Source organism: Schistocerca cancellata, unplaced genomic scaffold, assembly GCF_023864275.1.
Source record: "Schistocerca cancellata isolate TAMUIC-IGC-003103 unplaced genomic scaffold, iqSchCanc2.1 HiC_scaffold_1153, whole genome shotgun sequence".
Classification (NCBI taxonomy): domain Eukaryota; kingdom Metazoa; phylum Arthropoda; class Insecta; order Orthoptera; family Acrididae; genus Schistocerca; species Schistocerca cancellata.
Genome location: NW_026047152.1, coordinates 1 through 15,384, shown reverse-complemented (window position 1 = coordinate 15,384; position 15,384 = coordinate 1). Strand labels below are relative to the sequence as shown.

Here is a 15,384-nt window from a genome sequence, read left to right as displayed (position 1 = left end):
ACAAACATGCACTTCAGTACACATCTGGACTCTTTCCCATGGTATTTCTATTAAAGTTTTTTGGTTCTTACAACTGCAAGAGATTATTTCTTGTTATTTCATAAACCAAAATTTAAGTCAAATAACATTCTCTTGATATGGTCATTTTTATTTAAAATTGTATAGTATTCTGCAAGATGCACATGAAGTGCAGATACCAGAATCACAAAAACTTGCAGCAGCATATTTTTCATGTAGATATAAATGATTTTACTGTTACTTCAATGAAATCCTTCTCGTGTGCTAGATCAAAATGTGGATAACGAGCATATATTTGTTTACAAACAGTATTCATTGATATTTCTTCGAGGTTAGCTCCTTCCAAAATTTCTTTGACATGCGCCTTTATTTCTTCATCTGTAGGTGGTGTTTTTGCCTTTTTCCATAGAGGTTCATCTTCAGATGAAGACGTGTCATCACTCTTACTAGAGGATTTCCGTTTTTTAGCTGAAGATTTCTTCTCAGGCTTTTTGTTTGGAGTCTTTTAGCATTAGCTTTCTAGAATGTCTATTTAGATTGGCTTCTGCGATCTTTCTTTGATTTTGACTCGTACTCTGAATCATCACTGCTAGCTTCTTCATCAGTTTCATCTTGTTTGTCTGCTGCTTTATCTTCCGATTTCGAAAGGTCGTGATCGTTGGATGTTTGAGCTGTAGAGGGCTCTGGTCTGGTGTCAGGAACAGGCGCACCAGAGCTTTTGGGTTCTAACAGAAATGTTAAAATTATCTTTACAAGCTCATCACGTTTTCATTTTTTCTCAATGTCTAAAATACAACAAATTGTTTTAAAAAGACTCACTTCCATCTTGCTCAGAATGTGTTTCTTCTTTCCTTACTGTTCTGACCCTTTGTCAATGTCAAACCCACAGAATTTTTGTATGTCGTTTCTCACAAGAGTGACCTTCCCAACTGTGTTCAACAGAACTCTTTGAAGCGGCTTTAGAGCATCAGCCTTGAATTTCTTGAGAAATGCCTCATTCTTGGTATTTCACCCAGCGGAGTTCCTTTGCCTTTTGGTATTTCAATTGCCTTCGTTTCTTTAGGCTCATTGAATTCTACTTTGATTCCTTCCACTTTCTTTCTCTCTCTTGCATCTGATATTTCCGGGGATTGCTCCAGCAATGGATCTTTCTCATCCCTCGACTTGTCGTTAATTCCGTCAACATCCTCGTCATCCTCACCATCATCCTCTCTTCACTTCCTTCTTTTTTCCAGAATCTTTCGATCTGAATGTTACGATCAGTATTGCATGCAAGGCATCACAGCACTCTTCGAGTACTGGAATTAACTGAATGAGGAAATAATTTTCCTGACACAACCCAATCAAATGATGTTTCCTGTAAGGTTGGATGGTTATCCCTTTTCAGCTGACCAGGCTCCAATACATCAAAAAAGATCGATGCTCGAAGCAGAAGATCAATCTCCCCAGGTTTGTTAAATGATGGGTCAGCTAACCTTACGTGCTTAAGAAGCTGCCACGTGGAGCTTTCAAAGGCTGTTGTGGAGAGTGGCCATGTTATACACGGTAGTAATGCACAGACAGCATGTGTGCCATTATCAGCAACTCTTCAGGAAATTTACACACTGCAAACGTGCGACGACTCTACCTTTTGAACGTTGCTGATGCCACTCATTGCTGTCGGATGCCGACTGAGCTGTAGTCCCATCCGATCTGCTAAGCTTCTAGAGATGAAGTTTATTTGTGGGGCGCTGTCAAGAAGTGCCCTGCATTTGTACACCTTTCCATTTTTGTCGGCGATGTTCACAGGTACAGTAGATAACAATACTTCTGCACGCTGGTGGTTTCCTTTCACTGTGCAGTATGCTTGCTGTTGTACATTCCTTTCTCGGTTTCTACTGTCACTATTACTGGCTTGTTCCTTGTGCAATAATGTGTAGTGGTGGTTGTTACAAATACGGAAGTTGCCAGCACGGCATTCCTTCTGCCTATGATTCGAGTCCAGACAGTTGAAACAAAGTTTTTGTCTGTTCACGAAGTCTATTCTACTAGTAGTGTCGCTCTCTTTGATCTTAGGACACCTACTTAGAATATGCGTTGAGTTGCAGAACGCACAGACGGGAGCAGTCGCGAGAAATGCACGTCGAGAACTTAACCTTCTGCCTTAGTATGCTTCACGGCCCGCTGCTGGGTCTGGGGCAGCATTTTGTCGGGATGAATGCTCTAACGTCTAACAGCTGGTTTGTAGAAATGCCACCACATCTTTCAGACGAGGAAATGTGGTGTCAGCTGTTTTACATTCCCACTGTTTCCTCAGAGTCACACTAATGTAATCTAACAGAATGTACGAGGGCAATATTTCGTGCAATTGGATGACGACCTGCATTACCTCAATAACGTTCAGATTACCCATTAGAAGATTAATTAACATTCGTAAGTCCTTAGCAGATTCAATTCTGACGTTGGGTAGATTCAGAAGTTCTTTTACAGGCAAATCAACAATTAACTTGGGATTGTTATACCTTTGAACAATCAAATCCCATGCAATCTTGACGTTACTTTCTGTAACCGGTAAGTTTTCAACCAGCTTACGAGGTTCAGCAGACACACATGACAATAAATAATAATATCGCTGGACATCAGTTAAGGCTTCATTGCTAATAATTAGTGCCTTAGAGGCATCGAAGAAATGCGTGAATTCTGGTATGTTACCATTGAATTTTGGTAGTGAAATTGCTGGGAGCTTTATTTCACGTGCACTGCATGAACTTGCAGACTTGGGTGGTAACACAACATCTGACTGGAGCAGTGTCGCTGTCTTTGGTTCTAAACCTAAGCACAAGTCTTCAAATGACTCCCTGCCTGCATCATGAGATTCTTCTACATCGTTAATCCATAACTGAATTTGAATGTCGTTTCATTCTTCCTTGCTTGTATTTAGCAGTGACTGCCTTACTTTAATGTCGTTGAGGTCGGATCCTCCATGAAAGCTATTAATAAACGTCGAGAGTCTAGTCACTCGCGACTTGATTGCTGCTCTTTTCTTAGTTAAATTTCGTTTCTCGACAGGATCCACGTTTCACGAGATTAGCGCAAAGGATAATAGATTAAGGAAATGGAGCCAGGCTGCTGACAGGGCAGGACGACGGTACCTGTGGACCGCTGACCGGGCTGCAGCTGCTGGCGGCGGCGGCGACGGGCGGCGCTCACCGGTGCACCGGTGTCGCGTGGTCGGGACTGGACTGCTCGGCTGCGTCACGACGTCTGCTCGCTGGAGGTGCGCTTCACAGCCCGACCCTCGCGGCGTTTCTACCTTCGAGAGCTCCAGTGAGGACGTCGGTCACGACTGACGCTCGAGAGAAATGCAGGACGTATGCCAATCTCGAAGAATCACACGGAAAGACACGATAACAGGATACTCGTAATTCGCGGTACGTGCAAATCAAAGCACCTAACTTTTGTGCGAGACACAGTTACAGACGCGCGCGCGCTGCTCGGCGGTGACGGCCCGTCTCCCCTGTCCCGGCCAGCTCGGCCTTGCATTGTGTGGACGGGCGTGCAGAAAAAATTCTTACCTGCAGCGAGTGTCCGGTCGCGGCTGTGCCCTTGTGGCACGCTGCACCAATATAGAACAACACTCGCCTTAGACACAGCATCTACTGCAATTATTTTACAATTCAGCTTTTCGTTGGTAAAGCATCAGTTTAAAATTTCGATTAAGTCTCAATACCTCCTTTTAAAGCTAAAACATGCTAATACTTTCAAAGTTTCAAAATGTACGGTTTTCACGATCATGCAATACCATTGGGCACATCACTTTCGAATACAGTATGTATCCGACTTTTATTTTTGAAGTTATTTGGAGTTGCTTCGCCACAGCATGATATAAACAGAGTGATTCGGGATCAATGTCACGTAATTTGTGAGGTTACTCTATGCTTGAAACTGAACCGAAAACGTCCTATGAACATGTGTCCGATTTTCAGTCGCCACGGAAGTGGAGCAATTTGAAGGCCACACACATCCATGAATGGACATAAGTGTGAATATTGCTTACCAAAATGCGGTGTAGGCGTTGTGGTGGGCAGAATAATGGTGGGACCGATCCATCCTACAAGAGCTGTATGGGTTCTCCGTCAGATGGCAGCACTGTGACGAGGCACCAACTGCAAGTGAACCCAGTGCATAATCGTGGGTTGTATAAGTGAGTAGCTGTGAGGCCGTGGGGGTGTCGCAAGCGAGCGTTACTTAAGTGATTAGGTGCACTGTGTGCATGAATACTAAAATGCCGCTAAGTTCACCCACGTGGAAGATGCTCAGATGATGTTTATATGCAGATACTGTAATGGCAGTGCCCGTGTGGCTGTGATAGAATACCAGAGACGTGTATTTGATTGACGAAACCCCTGTGCCAAAGTATTTCTCACCCAGTGCTGCAATGGATGTTTTTCAATTTTTTGTAACATGAGGGCTGTTCGGAAAGTAATGTCCGATTGGTCACGAAATGGAAACCACTGTGAAAATGAACGGTTAGCTATACTTTCAAACTATTTCTCTACGTAATCACCACCTCGACTTAGAAATCTGTCATAGCGCCGTACCAAATTTCCAGTACCCTCGTCGTAGGAGTCAGCCGCCTATCCTTTCCGCCAATTCTCTACCCTTGTCTACAGCTCGTTCTCTGTGACAGATGTTGTCATCACAGCCAACTGTTCATGTGAGCAGAGAAGAAACTCAGGGTAAGCCAACTGCGGACTGTATTGTGCGTAATAAAACACTTCCCATCGAAAACGCTGCAGAAGTGTCTTCATGGCGCTTGCAGAGTGCCGCGGAGAATTGTCACGAAGAAGGAAACGACGACAGTTACGTGGGGTGCACGACGTCAGGCGAAATCCCTAGCCGGGCCGTCATACTTGGCGGGAGACACTCTTTTCTAGGTATCTTTATGCGCTCACTGTGCGTTCAGAACTGAAAAGAGCGGCGTGACACGACCGACGATGAGACCTTACTTTCCGAATAGCCCTCATATATACAATTCCCATTCTGATTTACAAATACTGTATTTCTACAAAGCTAAATGGCAAAATGAGCTATCTGTTTTATTATTAATATAAGTGCTTTATTCTGATTGTCAAAGTATTTCATAAAATTTAATAAATCATGTAATCAAATTGTTAACGAGAAAAACAATGAAAATTCACGTAACTAATGATAAACTCACATTATGAAATGTAAAAGGAATTATAAAAATTTATCTTAAGTTGAAATACACAAGGAAACCATTGTTATTTCTTTGAGACATCATGAATGACCAATTTTCAGGTAGAAAACACGTTTGTAGATGATACTAAATAGTAGTTTAACTGACATGGCTCCAGCAACAGTAAAACGCCTCCTGATTGGCACCAACAAGCCCCGTGACATAAGATGTTACCTCTTGTGTGGGGTGTCGTGGACCCGATGATCGAAGCAATGTATTTTGGATATGAATATACGCTAAAAAATGTCGCTTTGACTAGGTATGAACTAAAAGTTATTAGGCTAAAACTTGTGTTTTATGCCCAGTCTCATTTCACTGCCAAAGATATTTTAAGTCTGAAAATGTGAACAAAGGGGGCGGGGGAAGAGATACACAGATAGATAGACAGAGAGACAGATAGATAAGAGAGAGAGAGAGAGAGAGAGAGAGAGAGAGAGTGAGAAGAGGGAGGAAGGGAGGTAGGGTCAAGTATTTTATGTGTTATTAAAAGATATAGTTGAAAACAAGACACGGCAATCAAACATAATTTATGGCGGCTTCTACTTCTTTGTACACAGCTTATCTACAAGTAGTAATAGGGACGCAAATTTGAAATATCCTACATGATGCAAAGTGAAATAACAACAATAAAAACAAATTATGCCCTGAATAGCATATTACTATCTAATCTAGAAACTCTGAGGAGTGTCTAAATTTTGTAGTATTCACTTGCGACTTGAACGGAATGTTGTCTTCAACACGACAGACCTACACTGAAGCACCAAAGAAACTGGCATAGGGATGCGTACTCCAATACGGAGATATGTAAACAAGCAGAAGACGGCGCTGCAGTCGGCAATGGCTATACAGGACAAAAGGTGCCTGGCACAGTTTTAGATCAGTTACTGCTGCTACAAAGGCAGGTTATCCAGATTTAAGAAACTTGTAACGTGGTGCGATAGTCGGCGGAAGAGGGACGGGACACAGCATCTCCGAGGCAGTGATGAAGTGAGGATTTTCCCGTAAGACCATTTCACGAGTGTACCGTGAATATCAGGAATCTGGTAAAATATCGTATCTGCAACATCACTGCAGCCGGAAAAAGATCCAGCAAGAATGGGACCAACGACGACTGGAGATAATCGTTCAACGTGACAGAAGTCCAACCCTTCTGCAAACTGCCGCAGATTTCAGTGCTGGGCCATCAACAAGTATCAGCGTGCGAACCAGTCAACGAAACCTCGTCAATACGGGCTTTCGGAGCTGAAGATCCCATCGTGTACCCTCGATGACACCACGGCACAAAGATTTACGCCTCGCCTGGGACCGTCAACACCGACATTGGACTGTTGATGACTGGAAACAGATTGCCTCGTCGGACGAGTCTCGTTTCAAATTGTTTCGAGCGGATGGATGTGTACGCGTAGGGTAGACAACCTCATGAATCCATGGACTCTGCATGTCAGCAGGGGAATGTTCAGGATGGTGGAGGTTCTGTAACTTTGTGGGGCGTGTGCAGGTGGTGTGGTATGGGACCCCTGATGTGTCTAGATACAAGTCTGAAAGGTGACACATACGTAAGCATCCTGTCTGATCATGTGCATCCATTCGTGTCCATTGTGCATTCCGACGGACTTGGTCAATTCCAGCAGGTCAATGCGACACTCCACACGTCCAGAATTGCTACGGAGAGGCTTCAGGAACGGGAGTTTAAACAGTTCCGCTGGCCACCAAACTCCCTAGTCATAAACATTATGGAATATATCTGGGATGCCTTGCAACGTGCTGTTCAGGAGAGATCTCCACCCCATCGTATTATTATGGATTTATGGACAGCCCTGCAGGATTCATGGTGTCATTTCCCTCCAGCACTACTTCAGACATTGGCCGAGTCCATGCCACGTCGTTTTGCGACTCTTCTGCGTGCTCGAGGGGGGCCCTGCACGGTAATAGGCAGGTGTAACAGTTTCTTTGGCCCTTCAGTGTACATTGACAATGCAAAACATTGTGACCAACGCCAGAATGAATACTGCTTGTGGTCATGTGGGCACATGATGCGCTCAGGAAAGTATGAAAGCCGAGCAGAGAAGAACTGGGAACCATTCTAGCGACAATATGAGCCTCAAATGGGAACGTCCACTGACATAAGGTACTATGACGAACGGCATATTGTTGTGGCCTTGTTCTCCGACCAGTCCGGCAACGGCGAAGCTGGTCGTCTGCTCGAGTGCCACTGTCGTGAGCATCTGAAGGACGGTGAAACAACACGTAGATGACGAGACTAGAGACGTCCACGCCTAAACACAGAATGTGGAGGAGAGAGGCTTGTCCAATGTGTGAAGCAGGATACGTAGTTATTTGTGGCAGGAACAAGTGTTCTAGAGCACGCTGTTGAGCGCACGATGTTGAACATGGCGCTCCACATCGACGACCCCTGCGTGTCCCCACGATGACTCAAGGACATGTCTCGTTTCGATTAAAGTCGACACAGGATCGTCGCGATGTGAGACTTGTCAAATTCATGCCAAGCAGAATTGCTTCTCTACTGCGTTTTTAAGGTGAACGAACACGCTATGAAGCAGGAGCTCGTGTATACGTAAGTATAAGTAAAGTGGGATAGGGGAGCTAGATAAAAATGCTGCCACAGCAGGGGACTCTGAGCCACCTCCGTGGCCGAGGTCGCGTGGCTCTCGACCTGGGGAGACGCTAGTTCGAAACCGCGGTTTCTCATGGTGATCCGTCCACTGGGCAGGGATTTTAAGCTTGGCGGCCACCTACACCACAAACATTATACCACACCCCACACCCACGCAATAGGGATACTATTACATATATTGTAATGGAGTATGTTGAAATAAAAGGAGGGGACTCGCTTAAGCTGTGAATGTTACTTGAGAACATTTCACTTTTGCCATTCGCACAGTAACAAATTATTTTCACGAATGAGAGGCTGCATATGAATTATTCGATGAATTATTTAAACTAGTTTCCCATTTGTCATCTACGCATAACAGTTGCTGTACAACGACTACAAGTGTCCAAGTAAGTTCTGTTTCGGAACACCATGCCTGGTAGGCGTCTCTGTTGCTCAGCAGTTTTCGCAGACGTAAGACCCATGTTCATTGTCCAATACAGCCCAGATCTTTAGTAGCACAAAAAAAAGAAACGATCGGAAGAGCAAAGTCCTCTAATATTTGTAATACTGTGTTTCGCCGAAGAATGAAGCAGTCATAAAATGAGAAGTGAATATCTGGTAGTAAATGGCGCCACGGAGTTTTCTTCTATTATATTTAGATAACTTAAAAGCAGCAGAGTTCGCCCCTCGTCGAAAGCCCAAAATTTCTAGAACGTTACGTGTGTCATGGCTGTGCCAGTATGAGACCGTGGTGGAACTAATAAGGTCGAGGGAGACCCTCACATAATTGCTCTGTCGGAAGTAGAGAGCAAGCCTCAATATTTTATCTGTCTGTGAAAGCCAACAGTGTTATGGTGTGATTAAAAACCACGTGTTTTCAGTTTTGCAGTCATTCTTTTCCTTGTACTGATGACAGTTCTGAACTTTAAACGTAAGTACTGTTCTCAGAAATCCTGGTATGAAAGCTAGAGAAACTTCAAGGCGACTCTGATATTTCTGCAACGGACTAACGTTCTCTTTGCATAATCTCACGATGTTATGTCTAATCTGAATACAAAATGTACTCGTGGAAACAGTTCTGTGAAGTTCTGCGACTTCTTTTGCCGCCTCCACTGTCGAAAGTGACCCGGAATTCAACGAATAATTCCACAGTAATAACTGAGGCCGAAGCAGTATCCGATGATACAATGTAGCCGAATTTCTTTTCACCATTGTCGCAGAGACAGTAGTCGCTTTTGCTAACAGATGGCGGCACTGTGTGGCGGTCATATGACGAGGTTGGCGTCTCCGGCGACAGAGCGCGCCGCGTTCGCCACCGCGAAGGGCCAGTGGCGCAGCGGCATGCGGTCGAGGCGGCCGTCGAGCAGCAGCACCAGGTCGTCCAGGAAGCGGGCGTCCAGCAGCTCCCCCCGGACCCGCCGCGCTTCCTCCAGCAGGCCGGCGACTCGCTGCTCCTCCGTCTGCAACAGCGTGCATTCCCTGAATTCATCCAAAGCGCGAAAGTCTGCCACATATTTGAAATTCTGTTGTCTTGGCTGTATTTTCATCCCTCTCACGTCACATACGTCGGGGGTGGGCTGAGGTAAAATCGGAACGATTTAAAATGTGTCAAAGTAATTTGGAAACTTAAAAAAGTGTTAAAATTGCATGTGGTTCGTAAGTACGGTTGCCAGATCCAGTTTGCAGAAAATCGAGACTTAGGGAGTAGTGCTCAATCAATTGGCGTGATAGGGACAATGAAAAAAAAAAAAAAAAAAAAAAAAAAAAAAAAAAAAAAAAAAAACCGGGCGTCAATTATCAGTCGTTAGACGGTAAGTACACTGGGTGGATAAAAATATGGACACATCACAAAAACCACACATTCTCATACCTAATGTGGTGAAGGAAACCCGTTGACATTCAAAACAGTTTCCAGTCGTCTCAGAATGGATAAATACAGAGCCTGTATGATTTTCTTTTCAAGGGAATATTGTACCATTCTGCCTGCAAAATAGTGGCAAATTCAGGTAATGATGTTGAGGGTAGAGAACGATCTCGCACCCTTCTTTCCAAAGTAGACCACAAAGGCTCAGTAATATTGAGATCTGGTGATTAGTGGCCAGGGAAGTTGAGACACTTCATCCTCGTGCTCGTTAAATCGGTCCTGGATGTTGCGAACTCTATGCAAATGGGCCCTGTCGTCTCGAAACACAGATTCAACAGTACGGAACAAACGTTGTACAATGGTACGGCCCTGACAAGCCGAAATATAATCCTTGGCAGTATTGTGATCTTACCGAATAAACAAGGAGCCATGGTATACCATGATATGATTGCCCAAGTCATCACCTAACTTCCAAATTTCACAGAAGTCCTCCTCTTTAACTTGCAAGATTATCTCTCGTGGAAGAAAATATATTGCGGAGATATGGATTAACCAAATGTTTACAGAATGAATTTTTATTCTGCAGAACCGCGCGGGATTAGCCGAGTGGTCTAAGACGCTGCAGTCATGGACTGTGCGGCTGGTCCCGGCGGAGGTTCGAGTTCTCCCTCGGGCAAGGGTGTGTGTGTTTGTCCTTAGGATAATTTAGGTTAAGTAGTGTGTAAGCGTAGGGACTGATTACCTTAGCAGTTAAGTCCCATAAGATTTCACAAATTTATTCTACAGCGGAGTGTGCGCTGGTATGGAAGGCAGGAAATGAGACAAGGTACTAGAGGAAGTAAGGCTGTGAGGACAGGTATCTCAGGCGGTAGAGCACATGCTCAACAAAAGCAAAGGTCCCAAGTTCGAGTTCTGGCCCTTCAGTTTTAGTCTTCCAGGTAGTTTCATATCAGTGCACACTCAACTGCAGAGTGAAACTTCATTCTGGAAGTAGACAGAATCATTTGAACCCCCTGATATACAGGGAAGTTCTGCCTTGCCTGGAGAACACGGACGTTGCTTTCTTTCACCTTGTACTGTAACTTAAGTGCAAGTATTCTGAGTTCGCGTCTAGTCTGTAACCGCTACACTGTTGCCGATGTGTCACATCTTAGGTTCCTGACAGAATACGCAAATACTGAGATTGGCATCTAGAACTACTGTAATTAAATATGGATGAAAAAATTGGCCTACGAAATACAGTATCGAAAGTAAAACTGAAGTTAGTGACAGGATAAAGTGTAAGAAAATACCACCGTTATAGAATTCCAACATGCGTCTCAGAGACCAGCGCTAACGAGTCTTCATCTATGGCAATGCTCTACAAGCCGCATGACGGTGTGTGGCGAAGAGTACTTCTGTTACAGCCATCACTTCCATCCTTCTCTGTTCCTTTCGCAAAAATGTGTGGAAAGAACGACTGCCGATAGAACTCTGTATGAACAATAATTTCTCCTATTTGTTTGTCATGTTCATGTGACGTAGGTGGGAGGAAGTAATACGTTATTCCCCTAGGAACTTACGCTATTGGAATTTCAACAGTAAACTTTTGTGTGATACATGAAGCCTCGATTACATCAGGGGCAGGTATGCACTCAGGGGAAAACTTATTGTTCTCCTTTGATTGACAGGTACTTAACCTATTGTTCTCCTTTGATTGACAGGAACTTAACCTGTTGTTCCACACCTCTCCCCTCTCAGGAAACTGCCCTCCCATGCTGCTACAGGTACATTTTGGGGTCTGAGTTATTGGAATACCCCCTCCCACTCTTATCAATTTGATTGACTACTTAATTAAATTGACCACAATTAATTAAACTTTCACCCTCAGGTAGACCCTCCCCCCACAAATTGACAGGATAAAGACTCAGATGACCGGTCATTTGGAGGGAATTCGGTTGCAGTGTGTGGAATATTGTTTAAACACTTTAGGCAATGTAAAGGATATTATTTAATTATTTATGGCAGCGTATGGAATATAGTTTATTTATTTAGTTAAATAATTTGTCCAGATATCGATTGTTGTGTATGGAATATTGTTTAAACAATCCCGATAATGTGTAGAATATTGTTAATTTAAACAATTTAGGGGATTCAAGTCAATGTATGGAATATATGGAAATTGGTGGCCCTTTGGTCGAGAGGAAGAATCTCATAATAGGAAATTGAAGGGTATATTGTTTATTTATACAAAATTCAGTTTGTGGGGTTGGATTTCTCTTGCTCATCATTCTCTGCTGTTTGGAAATATGTAGGTCTTGTAAGAAGTAATTACATGGGGCAAAGAGGTTGCAGAACCTGATATTCAACACTCAACTCTGGGTGTCTTAACCTAATGTTCAGCCATTTGTCGGCACTTAGTCTATTGTTCTGTTAAGTGATTTTCCATGTCACTCCCATTTCCTTAAACTATTGTACTGCCTTTGATACCAAATGAAGTAATTAGTTATGTCCTCCCACCATTTTTCTGGTACACTGTTCGAATTTCACATGCTTTTGAACATCTTATCTGGCGCATTCTTCTTTGTCACTCACCCCCTTAAAATATTGTACTGCATTTTACATAAAAATTATGCAAATTAGCCTAATGTTCTGCACTTAACCTGCTGTTCTGCTCCATGTCACCCACTCATGCACACACTCCTCTTAACTATTGTACCCCTAACACCATGTTGATGTAAAAAATTTATGCAAATTAATTAATAGATACGCTTTACATGTGTGGGATAGCTTTTTTAATTCGCAGCGTCCTAGTGGTTGGTGAAATCGATGGAATATAGTTTAAACAAAGGATCGCTTGTAAAAAACACATCCCGCCGTCCCCTGCCCACTGGACCACACAGGACGCTCCCAGGAGTTGGGATGCACTGGCAGCTCCCACGGAGTGAATACCCAGCCATCAGCTGCCAAACCACGCGCATGTGTCAGCTGAGGTCCCGCAAGGACGAGGTGGCAGCACCTCTTTCATACTTGACACCGAGAAATTCCTGTCTAAATACGTGTTCACCTAGGCACCGTTGCTGGCGCGATGACGCAGAGCTGCGGGTCCAGCAATATAGAAATCTGTTCCAATGTTTCCCAGAATACCACAGGGCGCCTTGTTCCTAGCAATCCTAACGGGACATCGAGCTGCAGCTAGCCACGCACCTGTGCTTACCTGCCCACCGTGGCTGACACATCACCACAAAGGTTTGCGCAGTGACCAGGACCTGTTTCGAAAGTGCCCAGAATAACAGGGACTGCACTCTTCCCGATGGTCCTAACGAGACATCACGTGTTCCCTTCTTGGAAATCGTGATTTCCTGCTTTCAACATACGTCTCAGAAACGTTAAACGTTCTCACCGCTAAAAGCCTTCATCATGTCTGTGCACACTCGCAAAAACACCGTTAATCATAAAAGCATTCTTCTTGTTTGGAAAGAGAGCACTGTCTAAGCACAGATTGGGGGGGGGGGGGGGGGGGGGAAGTAAGAACAGAATTCGAAGCACTGTCCTACAGAAGAAAAAATGGCGGGAATTTTCGGTATCCTACAGCTACAGGTCTGGAGATGTCCTAATGTCACAGTGGAGGATGAGTGACGGCATCCCTGCCAGAGATGGATGGTCTGCTTCAGCGCGTCTTTGAACGTTTGCTTTCTAAGAACTTTCTGTAGAGACCTGGTCTCCATCTTGTTCAAATCAGTTTGTAGACACTCCTATGCCCCAGCACAAAGGACGTCTTGTGAATGAATGGAACATTCTGATTGGATCTTACTGAATTTACCCTCCAAATTACAGATTCTGCCAGTAAGGGATCACTGTCTGCCTCTTTTTTTAATTCTGCAGACGAGACTTTCAGTGGCAAAACTATTTCTACAGGTCACTATATTGCACCGACAATTAAAGCCTGCAAATTGGCCTACAGATCGTCAAATTCAGAAAGACTCTTACTGCCGGCCAAGATGGCCGAACGGTTCTAGGCGCTACAGTCTGGAACCGCGCAACCGCTACGGTCGCAGGTTCGAATCCTGCCTCGGGCTTGATTGTGTGTGATGTCCTTTATTTATAACGTATTGTGTCTCGATGCCACGTCAGAAGTTCGGTGATATATCGACTGGGTTATAGGCGATGGTTGATTGAGAAGGATCACAAGCAGTAGATGGTTTTCTGGTGGAGGTCGTAAGAAATGTGCAGTAGCCTTACAGATCTCTAGTGTTACACTCTTCAGTAGAAATGCTGTCTGGGATTTGGAATCAAGTCTCTCCATTCAACCACATACCTGCTTTGGATCCTATGGAGAAGTCCTTCAATGATTAAAACCACTAGTGAATGATATTGCTAGCACTCCCACATCCTCAAACGAGTCACCTTTTTTGAACCTATCAGCTACAGTAAAATTTAAGATAGTCCCAATACCTCTTATAACTGCCGCCTTTTCTGCAGCTTTGCGCATGTGATCGTTCCAATTTAAGTAGGGACTGAGCAGAAGTCAGAGAGAGCTGTATCTGTCACCTTCTGCAAGCCATGTAGAAACAGAGTGCCTGAGGTAGTGCGACAGGACCGTGTTTTGACCACTCGGTGGAAGTCGGAACATGTCGTAGCTCAGCCAACAGTGTACGATGTGTAAGGTCAGCGCCAAATGAAGCTTGCTCCTGCAACACGAGGTAGTATGAAAGACAGTATGGGAACTGGGAGAAGGACGAGGATTTTGCTACAGCATTGCGGTGCATCCCCAAACTACATACAAGTAGTGCTGCCCAATACGCTGTCTTCGTTTTTCTGTACCATCCAACAGAGAAAAATTAAGCAATATTAAAGCTCCACTAACTTCTTACGATAGAGAACTCGATAAGATTTTTGCCATATCTCTCTCCTCCCATAAATCGAAAATATATACCATCTGCATGCCGGCATCGAGCACATGTGATGATCCTATTAAATATGCCGCTATTGATCCATTTCATGGACCACTGTAAAGCTGCGTCGTCAGCACTGTAGGAGGATGACCGTATCCCACAAACTATACTATAAGTCGAAGAGACCGTCCCTGTGACCCTGTTTCGTTGTTTGAAACATTGTTTTCTTGTGCTGTAACACGCTTTGTACACTGTCATACATTTTTTTTTTCGTCACAACTTCGAGGTCTGTGTCAAGTTCTAAACTGACATTATCACGTTCTTGTCCATTACTGCCCACAGAAAGCTAGAAATCGCATGGTGTAAAGCATGTTGTTACTGCTGCTTGCCATAAAACACCACACACACGGGATGATAAATAAAAGACAGTTACAACATAAGAAAAGTGGAAGTGAGTGGTGCCGTTGTGGAGAGTTTCCAAACTGTTATCCGAAGATGATTGAGGACCTTGCGATCGAACCGCCGAATCTTTCCATCAGTAAATGGGGTATGTTCTCAACTGACTCGGTTGTTTTAACCCCCCTCCACTGACGGAATGACCCGCTTCCTAATTCCGTATGTATAAAACCAATACGGACTTGTAGCTGTCACGCCTTTGCGCTTACTGCTACGTATTTTAACTGTAAATAGCTCAGTCCTAATGGTAAGAGGTAGTAGTGAATTCACGTTGTTAATATTTGAATACAGCACAGCTGCCACAAGCTCAGCTCACTTT

General features: G+C 44.1%; 1 pseudogene; it reads right to left on the bottom strand.

Moving 5' to 3' along the window:
- Positions 1-546: 546 nt before the first annotated feature.
- Positions 547-1,232, bottom strand: LOC126160099 (protein DEK-like; annotated as a pseudogene).
- Between the last annotated feature and the right edge of the window lie 14,152 nt (positions 1,233-15,384).